This window comes from Cavia porcellus, unplaced genomic scaffold (genome assembly GCF_034190915.1).
Source record: "Cavia porcellus strain 051 isolate PalLab524CR breed Dunkin Hartley unplaced genomic scaffold, mCavPor4.1 scaffold_38, whole genome shotgun sequence".
Lineage (NCBI taxonomy): Eukaryota > Metazoa > Chordata > Mammalia > Rodentia > Caviidae > Cavia > Cavia porcellus.
The window spans coordinates 3,914,545-3,930,061 of NW_026947521.1; the positions used below are offsets into that span (position 1 = coordinate 3,914,545).

The 15,517-nt window shown below is 45.4% G+C and overlaps 1 pseudogene; it reads left to right on the top strand.

Moving 5' to 3' along the window:
• LOC100714246 (NBAS subunit of NRZ tethering complex-like) overlaps positions 1-15,517 on the top strand; it is a 188,411-nt pseudogene that overhangs the window by 149,297 nt on the left and 23,597 nt on the right.

Below are 15,517 nucleotides of genomic sequence, written 5' to 3' on the forward strand. Positions count from 1 at the left end.
TTCCTGCCTTAGAAATTAGGCATCCTGTGTCCACCTGACATTGCTGGTTCAAATCTCCTTTGGAGGACAGGTGCATTAGATGCAGAACTTGGTCCTGTTCTTGACCTGGTTTCTTGCTTCTTGGAAAATGAGGGCAGGAAAACCGAGGTTTCAGAATGGAAACACCAACAGCTCCTAGGGCATTAGAGAGCCACACATGAAGTTCAGAGGCTCTCCTGAATTGTTACTTCCCAGAACATTTCTCGAAGCAGTGGAGAGATCAGGATGCTGGCGGACGATGTCCCTCTGCGTCTCCACCAGTGCTGTAGCTACAGGACCCTGAGGATGCACCCACGGTGTGCAGGGCTTTGTGGTGAGGATGAGGCCCTCGATTGAGGGAGGCAGGTGCCCCCACAGCCCGCACTTGCACTCTTCCCAGTGCCAAGAGTTCTGCACTGGTCTCTCACCCTCCGCACCTTGCCCCTACCTCTTTGGTAGTGTTCAGGGCAGAGAGGTTTCCTATTATCCAGAGATGAGAATAGATAATGATTTTGTAATGTTCGGTCCCCGGGAGTGTGGCCTGTGATCTTCCCCATGGCAGAGATCCTCTTAGGATTCCATACTTAATTATCCTCCTGTGCCAACCATGTGGCCACGGATCCCCCGCTGGGAGAAGCCAGCCAGCTGCTGCAGGACTCAAGCTTTGAGGAGAGGAGGCAGTATCCCGCCTTCTAGAGATTGAGAATCAAAAATCCAGGTGCACTTATTTTTCAGCGGTGAACATTATTATCCCAGAAATGTCCCCAACACAGGGCAGAGGCTGGGACTGGAAGCAGGGAATGCACTCTGTGCTAGTACTTAACTGCAGTTTATCTGCAATTTTCAGCCTTAGTAATTTTTTAGTTGACCAGTGCATAATGCATATGGGCCAAAGTACTGATGTTTCCACTGAAAACTTCTGGCCTTGGCACCCGCTGTGACCCTCAGTCTTACGTGAAAGGGAACATGTGACTTAGCATCTCGCCTTTAGGATTCCCCTGGGTCTGGCCTTGAGTTGAAGCGGCCCTGCACCTCAGGTGCAGCTACAAGGCTTGCTGCACTCCAGAGCCTCTGTGTGCACAGCCACTGGTTTGCATGCCCAAACCCTGCCGGTGCAGTGTGCACCTTGGGCAGTCGGCCCCCGCCCTCCGGAGTGAAGCAAAAGTTCAGTTTGCACAGCCATGTTTAGCTCTTTAGAAATAACTCACTATTGCCTAAATGTCTTCAAAGCTAGGACTCATGGGCGTGATTTGTGCAAACAAATATAGGGGAACATTTGATGTTAAGAATGTGCAGGCACACATGTGATGTACCCCAAGGCTGTGAAATCATGCCATCCTGGAACAAGAAGAGACTTTCAGAAGTTTCCTGGTTCTGTCATAAAGAAGGACAAGCTTGAGATTTTATGAGTAAATGGATACAATTTGAGATCATACTCATAAGTGAAATAAATCAGAAATGCATATATAAACATCATATTATCTCACTAGTGTGAGACACTGGAGGAAACAATATATGGCTATATATATATATAAAATATAGTTAGGATAGCCATTTATATTCTTCCATTAGAATATAAATTCACTAAGAACAGAGATCTCAGAGATGGTCAGTAAATATTTGTTGACTAAATGAATACTAATCTTTAGACAGTTGCCCAAGGTCACTCTTGAATGGCAAGGCCAAGAAATGTGCCTGCTGCTGCTAATGGAGTGTGAACACTGCGCCCTGTGTGGGTGGAGGGACAGATGACAGCAAGGATGGGTGCTGAAGGAGGTCCCTCCAGAGGGTCTGGCATGGATGCACATGGCTGCGTTTGTGCTCGGCGCTTTGCTGGCAGTGACTTGTGGTCAGCTCCTGAGGAAGCAGGTGGATCCAAGCTTGTGTGTCCCAACTCGAGCAAGATGTGAAGGTGTGAAACACAGCCTGGGCCTCTCCTTTCCTCCCTAAGTTGCTATCCTCACTGGGCTTGCAAACTCTGGAGGTTGCCGACTCTATGAACTATGTTCTTGCTTTTCTTTTCTTTTTTTCTTTATTTTTTTATTATTTAAAGAAAGATGAAACAAAATAGAAAATGGGCGGAATAGTATATACTTTCAAAGAAAAGAAATAAACAGTAATAAATCACTAGTTGATATATACATATTGTCCCCCCACAAATAGTTGTTCAAGATACAAAAGTGGAACATATAAATGGGAATTCAACCAGGGAGACTGCAAACAGTTCTGTTCAACTATCCAACAAAAGCTAAGTAATATGGCTATCAATCCTATACACTTAGACATGTACACATTTATCCATATCTTCATTTATGTTGAGACCTAACTAAACTTACTAGATTAAAATCCTTTTGAACAAAGATTAATCATATTGCTGGATTTCACATCATAACACTCTGGAATCAGCACTGGGTACTGCAGTGCCCCTTTCTTTCCTTCAAAGTATTTATTCATTTCATCATGTGTCATAAGATTAGTTCTCATAAACTGTTTATAGATTTTACACAAGCATGAGTCTTAACATGTATTACTATCCTTTCTATATTAGAGGGAGAAACAGAACAAAGCAGGACAGAACTAAACATATTCCTATAGACACATAAAACTAAAAAGATATAAAACTGCTGTGTAAGGAGTTCTACCATGGTCACTGTGCAGTTTCTTGTTATCAATGGAATTGACTATATCATCAGATAAAGTAAAATTGACTATATCAGTACATGGCAGAATTAACAGAAATACAACTTTGTAGATAGTGTAGAGCTATAAAACCAGGTAGTAATCAAATCAGAGTGCATATCATAGTGAATCATTGTCATTTTCAGTATAGTTATTTATACTCCTCAACTTGATACCAGCAACCTAACAGTTTTGAATAAAATCTGTCAATAATAAGCAGCAATCACGTCAGATTTAACTAAGATCAGTCATGATGCAACAGTATAAGTCCTACAGGGATCCTGATTGAGTTAATAGGAAATTAAAGATGGCCACTGTGCTATGTCCTGATATCTTCGGAACAGCTGTCTGTGCCCTCAGATCCAGTGCTTGTATACAAACTAGGACGGAACAAGTTTCATCCAAGTAGAGTGGTGCGAGTAATAAGAGTTTTAATTCCTGATATACTATTAGCTTATATCTTCTGCTTTTTTTTTTTTTTTTTGTCTTTTTTCCTTTTTATCGGTAACAGGGATCGAACTCACGACTGCCTGCTTGCAAGGCAGGCACTTATGCCGCTGAGCTAAATCCCCAGCCCCTATATGTTCTGTTTTTTTTTAAAGACTATTCCTCCCCTTTCACTCCCCCAGGACGAACTGTGTATTTTTGGGTCTCCCCAACACTCACGGTTTTATATTGGGGGGCAACCTGATATTTACCTAAGTATTTCCGAACTCTCTCACTACTGGACTGAATTTCTAGTTATATTTCTTAATTTATTAAAACCTGTCTATTTAACCTATCCATAAATACTGGTCCAGTTACCCCTATTACTCTCTGGTTCCCTATCACATCGAGTTCTGTTTTCTCATATTTGATTTTGGTCCATATAACCTTCCAAGATAAAGAGGAACTGGAGGAATTCACAACCACCAATCCAACTCTACAGAAAATACTGCAGGACATTCTTTGCTTTTCTCTCTCCTTGTTTCTCCATTAATTTCTAGGGACAATTGTGCAGGATATATCAATCTTGGCTGGGGGTTATTGTCTTTCAAGGCTTGGATTATTTTGTCCCACGTTCTTCTAGATTTGATGGTTTGTGCTGAGAAGAATGTTGTAATTCTGATGGGTTTTCCCTTGTAAGTGATCTGTTTCTTGTCTCTGACAGCTTTTAATATTCTGTTTTTATATTGGATTTCTGGACTCTTGATTATTATGTGCCTGGGTGTAGTTCTGTTTTGATTGTAGGTGGCTGGAGTTCTGTATGCCTCATACATCTGAGCATCTTTTCCTTTTCCTATGTTTGGGAAGTTTTCCTTAATTATTTTTGTGAATGGCCTTTGCAGTTCCTTTGTTTGTACCTCTGCTTCTTCATTCACATTCTTTATTCTTAAGTTATAGATCTTCTTGTCATCTTCTAGCCTTTATATTGTTAGTGCTTATTTCCTTGTTATTTTAAAGAAGTTTTTCCTTTTATGTACCCACATTACAAACCTGTCCTCCAGTTCAGATTATCTATCCTTAATTTCTTTCAAGCTGTTACGCCACCTTTCAATAGAGTTTTTAGTTTCCTGGTAATCTCTTTGAACCTGCTTCATGTATTCTATGTTTTCTCTATTTTCTCCATCAAACAGTTCTCCCCTTTTTTTTTGTTCTTCCATTCTACCATCTGTTTTTTCTTGGGAGGTGCTTAGCATTTCTTTAATTACTCTATTTATATCTTGCTTTACTTGGTTAAATACTTCACTTTTGAACTCATCTATGAGGTCCTGAAGATATCGCTTTATGTCTATTGGTGCTGTGCCTGATATTGCATGTTTTCTGTCCTCATTCTCTTTTGCATTTACCTTTCCTGGGTCAGTGTTCTCAGGACTGGGGACTGAGGACCCTTTCTTATTGCTTTCTCTTCTTATATTTTTTATTCCTTCCATACAGGCGTATATAGGGGGCCCAGTTTCTTTCTTTGTCAGTTTCAGTTTGTCTGAAGTGTGCTGACTAGGTGGTTCTGCCCACTGCAGAGTACTAGGAGGTACAGACCCCAGCAACCTATGTTGGGCCCGCTCCCACCCACCAGGTCAGTCAACCTGCTGAAGGCTTTACTGTATTAGGGTGTACTGCCAGGCATAGGGGCTTGGTTAGGGCTAGCCTATTGGGCCTCAGTCCATGGCGTCACCAGGTAAAGTGCTCCCTATCAATCCCGCTTTAGAAGAGAATATCTGACTGAAGTCACTGCAGCGGCCTGTTCGGGCCAGTAATGCCCGGTCCTAGAGTTGGAGCCTCTTTGTCTGTGGAAGGGTTTTTATTCCCCTCACTCACCACTGGTCAATGCAGGGTTCCCCGCCAGCTCTGCTCTCAATTTGGTTTGCCTATTCTGTCGCTCAGAGCATTCCCATCTCCAGTGAGTTAAAACTAGCCGGCTCTCCCAGCTGCCCCAGTTCAGGCACAGCAGTGGCAGGGTATTTAAGCCATGAGTTCAAGCAGTGGCACCAAGACTTTAGCTGTTCCAGTCATAGCACTGGGACTATATTTTTAATTGGTTTAATTAGTTTGTTCCTGGGTTGGCAGGGTATATCTCCCTGTTTGGGACTCCCCATGCTGTATTATTTTTGGAATCTAAGTTGACTATCTCAGAGAGCCTCTGTAGCTGCTGTTATCTATCCTCTATCTTTTCTGGAGCCCGCTGTGTTCTTGCATTTTAACTTTGCCCTCTGCAGAAGAGGGGCCCAGATGCTTGTGTGGCTCATGTTCATTCCTGTTTATCATCCTCCCCGTGTCAGGTGTGGTCACTTGACTGTCACCCTGACACCCCAGGGGTGTAGTGAAACTGGAGCTCCATCCCAGCAGGAAAAGAGGCTCAGCACTGGTGTCTGGAAAGTACTGGGCCCTATGAAGCTGGTTTCGTCTTCCTCTCTCCCGCTGTGGCTTTGTGGGGACCGGATGTGAGCAGACAGGAGAAGTCAGAATTGGAGCATGCTGCCCCTGCCCTTCTGTGGGGCAGGGTCCCAGCCCTGCGCTGCCTGAGTAACCGCTGCTCAGCTCAGTGTGGAGGGTGTGCCTGGTGACTTGCCTCCCCAGAGGGTCTTCAGGCCTGGATCCTGTGCCAGGAAGACAGCCAAGGCCTCTCACACCTTGGCCATGCAGCCCTGGGTTCATGCCCCAGCATCACCACGCCACTCAGCTTGGAAAGCTTGTGGGGCCTTGCAACCTTCCTCTCCATGTCTCCAGAGAGGAAGTAGGGGCAGCTATAGTGCGGGGTAGATGAGACCACACTGCTGAAGCACTGATCCCAGCCTGGGTGAGGCCCTCCTGCTGGAGGCACCACACTGTGGGGATGCAGAGCCTTCACCCATGAAGTAGAAGCCTGATGGGGTTGGGCGCCAGCACGTCCTGATTTGATTATCATCCTGCTCCATTGTCACTTTCGAGCCCTGCTGCTGGGACCTGGGGCAGTCAAGCCATTCCTCTGCTTAAAGTGTGGTCTCCAGCACAGTGGGGTCACCTCTTCCTACTCTTCCTCCTCCTCACTCAAGAGTCATTGGTCTGCACCTCCCTGGGGCCAGCTGATGGTGGTCATCTCGTGAGCCACACAGGGACCAGTGACTCCACAGCAGTGTTGCTGAAATACTTCCTGGGACTGGAGCCGGAAGGACTGCAGAGTGAATGTTTGGAAGCGATCTGTAGGTCACATCCATTCCTCTTCCCCTTCTACTGTGACTTCCACATGTCTGTGTCCGCGTGCGCATCCCGGTTAGCACGAATTCCTCCTTGGTGCGGGTGTCTGTGTACCTGGACATGGAGACTGTGTTCAGAGAAGCTGCAACGTGGGAGACTCGGACCCGGCTCACTTTCACACTGGGCACTGCTCTCCAGTGCAAAATACAAGGACCGCAGTGTGAAGGGAAACCATTCCTTACTCAGAGAGGACATGAGAGCTCTGTCCTTTGTTTCTGTTGCACTGGGAATGAAAATATGAAGGAAGATATTTTATTTTGATTTATTAAAAAAAGTCACCTGACAGATGCACTTTAGTATAATCTTTGATTTCAAATTAGGAAAAATTTCTAGGCAACATGTGAGCTAACAATTTTCTCATTAGAAAATAATTTTGGATTAGAAAATTACAAAATAATTTTGGATTTCAATTTTTAAAAGTTCATTTAATGTGGAGTATAGTAAAATGTTACAACTTAAAACATTTCCATATTTGAACATGATAATATGCCAGGTATGAGGAGTTCTTAATTTTTTTTTTTTTTTGAAATCTAATTTTTAGTCGGAATTATTTTGGCAAAGAAAGTTAAAAGCCTTCCTATGGTTTGGTAAATCTAAACATTTTTTTTTTGTCTTTTTTGAGACAGGGTCTCAGTGCAGTTCAGGCAGGCCTTGAGCCCACTTTGTAGCCCAAGCTGGTCTCGAACTCACAGCAATCTTCCTGCCTCAGCCTCCCGAATATTGGGATTATAGGCATGAGCCACCATGCCTGGCAAATCTAAACATTTTCAATATAATTATTTAAAATTGAGTTAGACCTAGATTTTTAAACATTTTCTAATTCTTCGTGGTCCACCTTTGCAGTACACAGTGTGTCCATTTCTACATGGATTGTGGTGCTGCATGTAACACATCTCAGTTCCTTTTCTGTCCCTTCCTGTCCTGTCCCTCCTTCTCCATTTCTTGGTCCCCTTTCTGGTTGAGGAGGATCCATCTCCCTGTTATCTCTAATTTTGCTTTTTATTTATACTTCATGCTTCTCAAGGAAGGCCAACTCCAGGGTCCCGCCCAGGCCCTCCTCACCCTTGGTGTGCCTTTCCCCACAGGTGAACGTGGCTGACGTGGCGAGTGCAGAGCGGCGCTCTGCCCTGTTTGAGGAGCTGCTGGAGTGCAGCTGCTGCCAGGCCAAGTTCCAGCACCTGGCTATGCTCTTGCAGGCCTGGCCCCCTCTGCAGAGTGACTGCACGTGAGTACCAAGGGAGGACAAGCCGGAGGCCAAGTGCCTCAGCAGGGACCTCACTTCTGAATCCAAAAACTTAGCTTCTTCAGGAAGCCACGGAGGACACCTTGGCCAGGGCTGTGCCATAGGGCCACGGGGCTGAGACCTCAGGAGCACAGAGCCCTGGGTCTCTTCATGTCCAGTCTCACTGACCGCCCCCTGTGGGCTGTAATAGCGGGTGCGAGCCCTGGGTCCCACCCTCAGCAGCAAGACAAGGCAGGAAACCAAGACAGAGACAGACAGATAGGGACACACCCGCCAGCCCAGCAGTCTGGAGGCTGAGACAGGAAGATCACATGTACAAGGCCAGCCTGGGCAGTTCAGTGATTACAAGGACAGTGTGCACTGTGTAACCCGACCCTGCCTCAAAAAAAATAAAATCAAGATAAAAAGCAAGCTTATTGGCCTGGCACATTGGTGGTAGCACATCACTGTGGTCCCTGCTCCTGAGCTGGTGGAGGCTTGAGAATCGCTTAGAACCAGTGTGGGCCACAGATAGGAAGACTCTTTTAAAAATAAACAAAAAAAGCAACAAAAGCTGCTTTGATTTCTTCTCCTTCCTCAGAATTTCAGCGGGCAATTTCCTTTTCCCTGCAGCTCTTGGCAGGCTTGGCACATGACTCTTCTTTTAAACGCGGCCCTTGCCACTTCCATGCCCAGGAGGCCTTGCGCCTCTCCTCACCTGTCTGTATCGGCATCTTGGCTCTTGTGCATGAACAAGGACCCCTCGTTGAGATCACGCAAGGTTTATTATGCATGACGTTACAGAGCCCTCGTTTATTGCTCCTCATGCCCCATCCCCTGCTCTGTGCGGGGGCTGCTGACTGCACAGAAGTGGAGGAGGCCAGGTCGGAGCAGCTGCTGGCCCCATGTGGCCGCCTGGCTGCCTGGGCCCCGCTAGGCTGACTCCGCTCATCCTTCCCCCTCAGCACACGGCCTTCCTGATCACAGTGCAGTGACAGGCAGTGTTGTTCTTCCTCCTGCTGTACTTCGAGGCCTCTTGCGAGTCACACATCCAATCCCTCAGCTCTGAGCAGGCAATCAGAATTCTGCCCAGGGTAGGAGCAGCCCCATTGTCCCATGCCCAGAGCCTAGCACTTTACTAAGAAGATAGCAGAGCCTTAGAGACTTAAACCTGTTTAACAAATTAAATCAGGGCCACTCCTAGGGCCATTCGAGGTGTGTGGACTGTGTAGGGTGCAGTCAGAGGGGAACAGAAAGGCTATGTTCGATCAGACACAGGACACCTCAGGAAGTGTGAGGCGTGGCCTGCTGATTGTCCACCACTTCCTCTGCTCAGGCCCTGCTTCCCCTGCCTCCCTGGCATGGAGGCTGCTAGGACCGACAGGAGCCAGGGTGGTTTCGTTTGTTTTCGTAGTACTGGGGTCAAACTCTGGGCCTTTGCATGGAGCCCCATCTCCAGCCCTTGTTTTAAGTCAGGGTCTCATTTAGCTTCTAAGTTGCCCAGGGAGGGCTCAAACTTGTCATCCTCCTGCCTCAGCCTCCTAGAGTGCCGGGATTGCCTATGGGCACTACTACATCCAGCTCAAAGCTGGCACTGTGTGGTACCTAGCAAGGTGTGCCTGGTAGTAAAGGCACTTGGTGGAGTCACCAACAAGGGGGCTGAGTCATCCTGGCTTCCCTAGCATGGGGATGTTGCTGACGCCCAGCGAGCTGCTGTTTGCCCCTGCCCTATGATGAGCCCAGGAGTGTGCCCATCCAGCCCTAGTGTAATTCCCCAGCCACGCTTGTTTGTGCATACAGTAGGACCCTTCCCCATTGCAAGGTCTCTGAGCGGGGCCAGAGCACTAATCCTCTGCTGTACCTGCACCCTCCTGTCAGGGCTGGTGTGACGGGAAACACGTGGCTGAGACTGGCAACAGCGATGCTGATGCGGTGCCCGGCGCAGAGCAAGGAGGACGTGGGGAACGAGGTGCTGAGAATTTGTCGCTCTCTGCGCCTCTCTGAGCAGGCGCTGCCTGTGGAGGTGAGTGGGCCGGGGGCTGGCAGCCAGCATCTTTGCCACACAGGAGTGGGTGACAGGCACCCAGCTCAGGCCGAGGCCGATGAAGGCCCAGCAGGTAACAGGCAATGCAGGGAGCCAGGCAAGGCTGGCAGAGCTCTGCAGGGGGCACGGAATTCTCTGCGTTGTGGTCCTGCCTGGCTCAGCCTGTCCTTCACTCCTATACCTGGACCTGAGGTCACCTGGTGCTTTGCTGAGTCTAAAGACCCTAAATTGCCAAGAGATACTTGATTCTGGCCAGTGAAGTGAGCAGACAGGAGCACTAGAGGAAAAGTTGAGTGTGGACTTGGGGTTCTGTTTGTGCCAAGCAGTAGTGGGGTTCAGAGCAGCAGCAGCAGCATCCTCGTCCCAAGAGCAGTACCTGGTGAACCTGGGGTGGACCCGGCACCCACAGTTGGGGTGCAGGGAGAGTGCTGTGCCACAGGCAGGTTGGCCTCCTCTTGGCGGAGGGGTCCCCTGTGCCTCCTTACACCAAGTCCTAAAGAGCAGGTAGTGTTGAATTAGTTCTGGGGCTTAGGGCCGGTGCGCAAGTCATGCCTAGCACTCAGGACACCATGCTCCAGTCCAGCACCCAAAATTTTTAAAACAGTTCCACAGGTAATAGCCACCTCCTGGCAAGAGTGGCTGTGGCTGCAGTGTTGGACGGAGCATGGGCAGACAGGTCCCTGCACTGGCACTGTGGGCCAGGCACAAAGTATCGCCAAGCCCCAGGGGAAGGTGGTGTGGTGGTGGCACCTATTATCTTGGAGGTCGAGGCAGAAGGATCACAAGTTGCAGGCCAGCCTGGGCAACTTAGTGACATAGGGTGAGCCTGTTATGAAATAAAAAATTTAAAAACTGGGGATGTAGCTCAGTGCGAAGGCCCTAGGTTTAATTCCCAGCACCAGAAAATGAAAAGCAACAGCTAAGGGAGGGCAAGGTCACAAGCAGCAAGGCAGGACTGGGCAGCCAGGCCTGAGAGCTGTGCTCTGGAGCTTTGTCCTCCCGAGTGTTGGCTCCAGGTTTTAGCAACCCCCATGAAGAACCTGCAGGTCTCCTACCCTTGTGTGGAAGTCACACCTAGAACTGACCTCCTCGGAGCTGGGCAGATCTGGGGTGCCCTCACCGGCCTCTCTGCGTGTCTGGAGGACTCTGGATATCTCCGCCCAGACTGCTGGAGTGCCCCCAGGCTTCCAGGTGCAGTGAAGGAGAGAGGTGGGTTTGAGGCTTCCATATCAGCCTCCCCATTCCGGCTCCACTTGGAGACCTGCTGAGCTGCGGATGGATGGGCGGGCCCACACTATCAGCCTAGCCCAGCCTGTTTAGCTGCGCGCCTGGCCATAGGTCTGCAGAGGAGGAGCTGGGCAGATCTGGGGTGCCCTCACCGGCCTCTCTGCGTGTCTGGAGGACTCTGGATATCTCCGCCCAGACTGCTGGAGTGCCCCCAGGCTTCCAGGTGCAGTGAAGGAGAGAGGTGGGTTTGAGGCTTCCATATCAGCCTCCCCATTCCGGCTTCACTTGGAGACCTGCTGAGCTCCCGATAGGTGGGCTGGCCCACACTACCAGCCTAGCCCAGCCTGTTTAGCTGCCGCGCCTGGCCATAGGTCTGCAGAGGAGGAGCTGGGCAGATCTGGGGTGCCCTCACCGGCCTCTCTGCGTGTCTGGAGGACTCTGGATATCTCTGCAACCAGGGAGGGTCCACAGGTTCCTGAACCACTGCGGCCTGTGGTGAGTACCCTAACCCGGCTGCGATTGAAGAACTGTGGAGCTTCCAAGGGGCAGGTGGGCGCACAGTGTCCCCGAGGCCCAGCTTGTCTGGAACTGTGGAGTTCTGAGCAGGCAGAGGAGGGCCACTGGTTCTGTAGGCCCAATGGCTTGGGGTAGCACGGTGCCAGAGTCTCAGTAGCTCCAAACATAGAAGGGGATTTTCAACAGATCCTGAGGAAGCTTTCAAATAACACTTGAAACACAGAAATATAGGAAAATGACAAAACGAAAGACCAAATTACAACCTCAAACCTCCAGCCCATCTCAGGAAACCCTAGGAGCGATGTATATAGAAGAAAATATATCCCATCCACCTCATATATCGGACACAATAGCCACTGAAATTGACAAGCAACTCCAGGAAGCTTTAAAGAAATTCAAACTCGAAATAATCTCCCAGATAAAAGAAGAAATGATAAAAGAAATGAAAGAGATTCTAAATATATCTAAAGAAAACACAGATAAAAAATTGGAGGAACTAAACAAAAAGATAGAATCCCTAGACGAGCAATATAAGAAACAAACAGAATACATAATGCAGATGCACAGAGATATACAGGAAATAAAAAACTCCACTGAAAGTTGTAAAAACCGCCTTAATGAAAGTGAAGATAGAATTTCAGACCTTGAAGACAGGATTGCAGCTAGTGAACAGGAAAGGAAAGTTCTTTTGAAAAAAACAAGGAATCAGGAAACAACAATTCAACAACTGCAAGATGATGCAAAGAAGAATAACATAAGAATGATAGGGATTAATGAGAGGGAGACAACATGAAGGATGTCAGGAGGATATTTAGAGAAGTAATAGCTGAAAATTTCCCAAGCATGAGATCAGAAACTGACATCAGGATCAGTGAAGCATATAGAACTCCAAACAGTCATAACCAAAATAAAACTACACCCAGACATATAATAATCACCATCCCAGAAATCCAACACAAGAATAGATTATTAAAAGCTGTCAGAGAGAAAAGACAGATCACTTATAAAGGAAAACCTATCAGAATCACAGCAGACTTCTCATCACAAACAATAAAGTCAAGAAGAGCATGGAGTGAAGTATTCCAGATCCTAAAGCAAAATGATTTCCAACCGAGACTGATATATCCTGCAAAACTATCATTCAAAATAGATGGTGCAATACGATACTTCCATGACAAAGAACAGCTGAAGAATTTCATGAACACCAAACCAACCCTGCAAAAAAATATTGAAAGACAGTTTAGATACACAAAGGAAAAAACCACTAAGCAAAGCAAATAATTAAACAGAACAGAAAGATAAAGATGCAACAGCAGAGAGATAAGAATCCTACAATTAACCAGCATTTAACAGTAATAACCATTAATGTAAATGGTCTCAATGCACCAATCAAAAGAAACAGACTAGCAGAATGGATCAAGAAACAAAATCCAACCATATGCTGTTTACAGGAAACCCATCTAACCCAGAAGGATACTCACAGACTGAAAGTCAAAGGATGGAAAACAATTCTCCATGCAGCAGGAATCCAAAAAAAGGCAGGAGTAGCCATTCTGTTTGCAGACAACGTGAACTTTAAACCAACAATGACCATAAAGGACAAAGAAGGTCACTACATACTCGTAAGGGGAAAACTCCAAGAGGAAGAGATAACTATCTTAAATATATATGCACCAAACGCCAGAGCACCCAGTTATATAAAACAATTATTAACAGAAATGAAAACTCAAATTATCAGTAACACAATTGTAACAGGAGACCTTAATACACCACTGACACCAAGGGACAGATCAACCAGACAGAAAATGAGCAAAGAAATAACAGAACTGAATCACACCTGTGAACAAATGGGTTTGATAGACATATACAGAATGTTCCACCCAACAACATCAGAATACACATTCTTCTCCGCAGTACATGGATCATTTTCTAAAATAGACCATATATTAGCTCACAGAACATATTTAAGCAAATGCAAAAAAGTTGAAATCATCCCTTGCATATTATCGGATCATAGCGCTCTGAAATTAGAAATTAATGACAAAAGATACTGCAAAAATTCCACAAACACATGGAAACTAAATAACACACTCTTGAGTAATCAGTGGGTCACAGAAGAAATTAAAGAAGAAATTAAACAATACCTAAAAGAAAATGAAAATGCAGATACAACTTACCGGAATCTGTGGGATGCAATGAAAGCCGTTCTGAGAGGAAAATTTATTGCACTGAGTTCCCACATCAGGAAAACAGAACGAATACAAATAAATAACTTGATGCTACACCTCAAACAGCTAGAAAAAGAAGAGCAAGTCAAGCCCAAAGCCAAAAGAAGAGAGGAAATTATAAAAATCAGAGCAGAAATCAATGAAATAGAGACTAAGAAAACAATCCAAAGAATCAACGAATCAAAGAGTTGGTTCTTTGAAAGAATAAATAAAATCGATAAGCCCCTAGCCAACCTTATTAAAAAAAGGGAAGAAAAAGCTCAAATTCATGCAATAAGAAATGAAAAAGGAGAAATCACTACAGACCCAATAGAAATACAGAGGATCATCAACACCTATTTCGAAAACCTCTACTCTCAAAAGTTTGATAACACAGAAGAAATAGACAGATTCTTAGAAGCATATGAAGTACCAAAGCTAGATCAAGAGGATATAAAACTGTTGAATAACCCAATCTCTGCTAATGAACTTGAAAATGTAATTAAGGCCTTACCCACCAAGAAGAGCCCAGGCCCAGATGGATTCACTGCAGAATTCTACAAGAAATATAAAGAAGACCTAATGCCGACACTCCTCAAACTATTCAATGAAATTGAAAGGGAAACAATCCTTCCTAAGTCATTCCTGGAAGCAAATATTACTCTAGTACCAAAACCTGAGAAAGACCCAACTATAAAAGAGAACTATAGACCGATCTCCCTAATGAACACAGATGCAAAAATCCTCAATAAAATATTGGCAAATAGGATCCAGCAAATCATCAAGAAGATTATACACCATGACCAAGTGGGATTCATCCCAGGAATGCAAGGATGGTTCAACATACGCAAATCAATAAATGTAATCCACCATATCAATAAAGCCAAAAATAAGAATCACATGATCATCTCTATAGATGCAGAAAAAGCCTTCGATAAGGTCCAACACTTATTCATGATAAGAACTTTACAGAAAATTGGAATAAATGGTCTTTACCTCAATATAATAAAGGCCATTTATGACAAACCAACAGCCAGCATCATACTAAATGGCCAAAAATTGAAAGCCTTTACTTTAAAATCGGGCACAAGACAAGGATGTCCTTTATCACCACTCCTATTTAATATAGTACTGGAAGTACTAGCCAGAGCAATTAGGCAAGAAAGAGAAATAAAAGGGGTAAAGATAGGAAAAGAAGAAGTTAAATTAGCATTGTTTGCAGATGACATGATACTCTACATAGAAGACCCCCTAAACTCCATTGAAATACTCTTAGATACAATAAATAAATTCAGTAATGTGGCTGGATACAAAATCAATACTCAGAAATCAATAGCATTCCTATACACGAACAACAAAACCACAGAGAGGGAAATAAGAGAAACTGGACTATTCACATTAGCAAGCAAAAAAATGAAATATTTAGGAATTACTCTTACGAAAGAAGTGAAAGACTTATACAGTGAAAATTATAATACACTGAAAAAGGAAATTGAAGATGATCTCAGAAAATGGAAAGACATCCCTTGCTCATGGATAGGAAGAACAAACATTGTGAAAATGGCCATTCTCCCAAAACTGTTATACAGATTCAATGCAATCCCAATAGAAATTCCATCAACATACCTTATAGATCTAGAGAAATCACTCCTAAATTTCATCTGGAACCAGAAGAGACCTAGAATCGCAAAGGCAATTCTAAGCAGCAAAGACAAAGCAGGAGGCATCACAATCCCTGACTTGAAGTTATACTACAAAGCAACAGTAGTAAAATCAACATGGTATTGGAATCAAAACAGAGCCGAAGATCAGTGGAATAGATTAGAAGATACAACCACAACTACGAACACACTCAACCACCTTATCTTTGATAAAGGAGCCAAGCAGGTT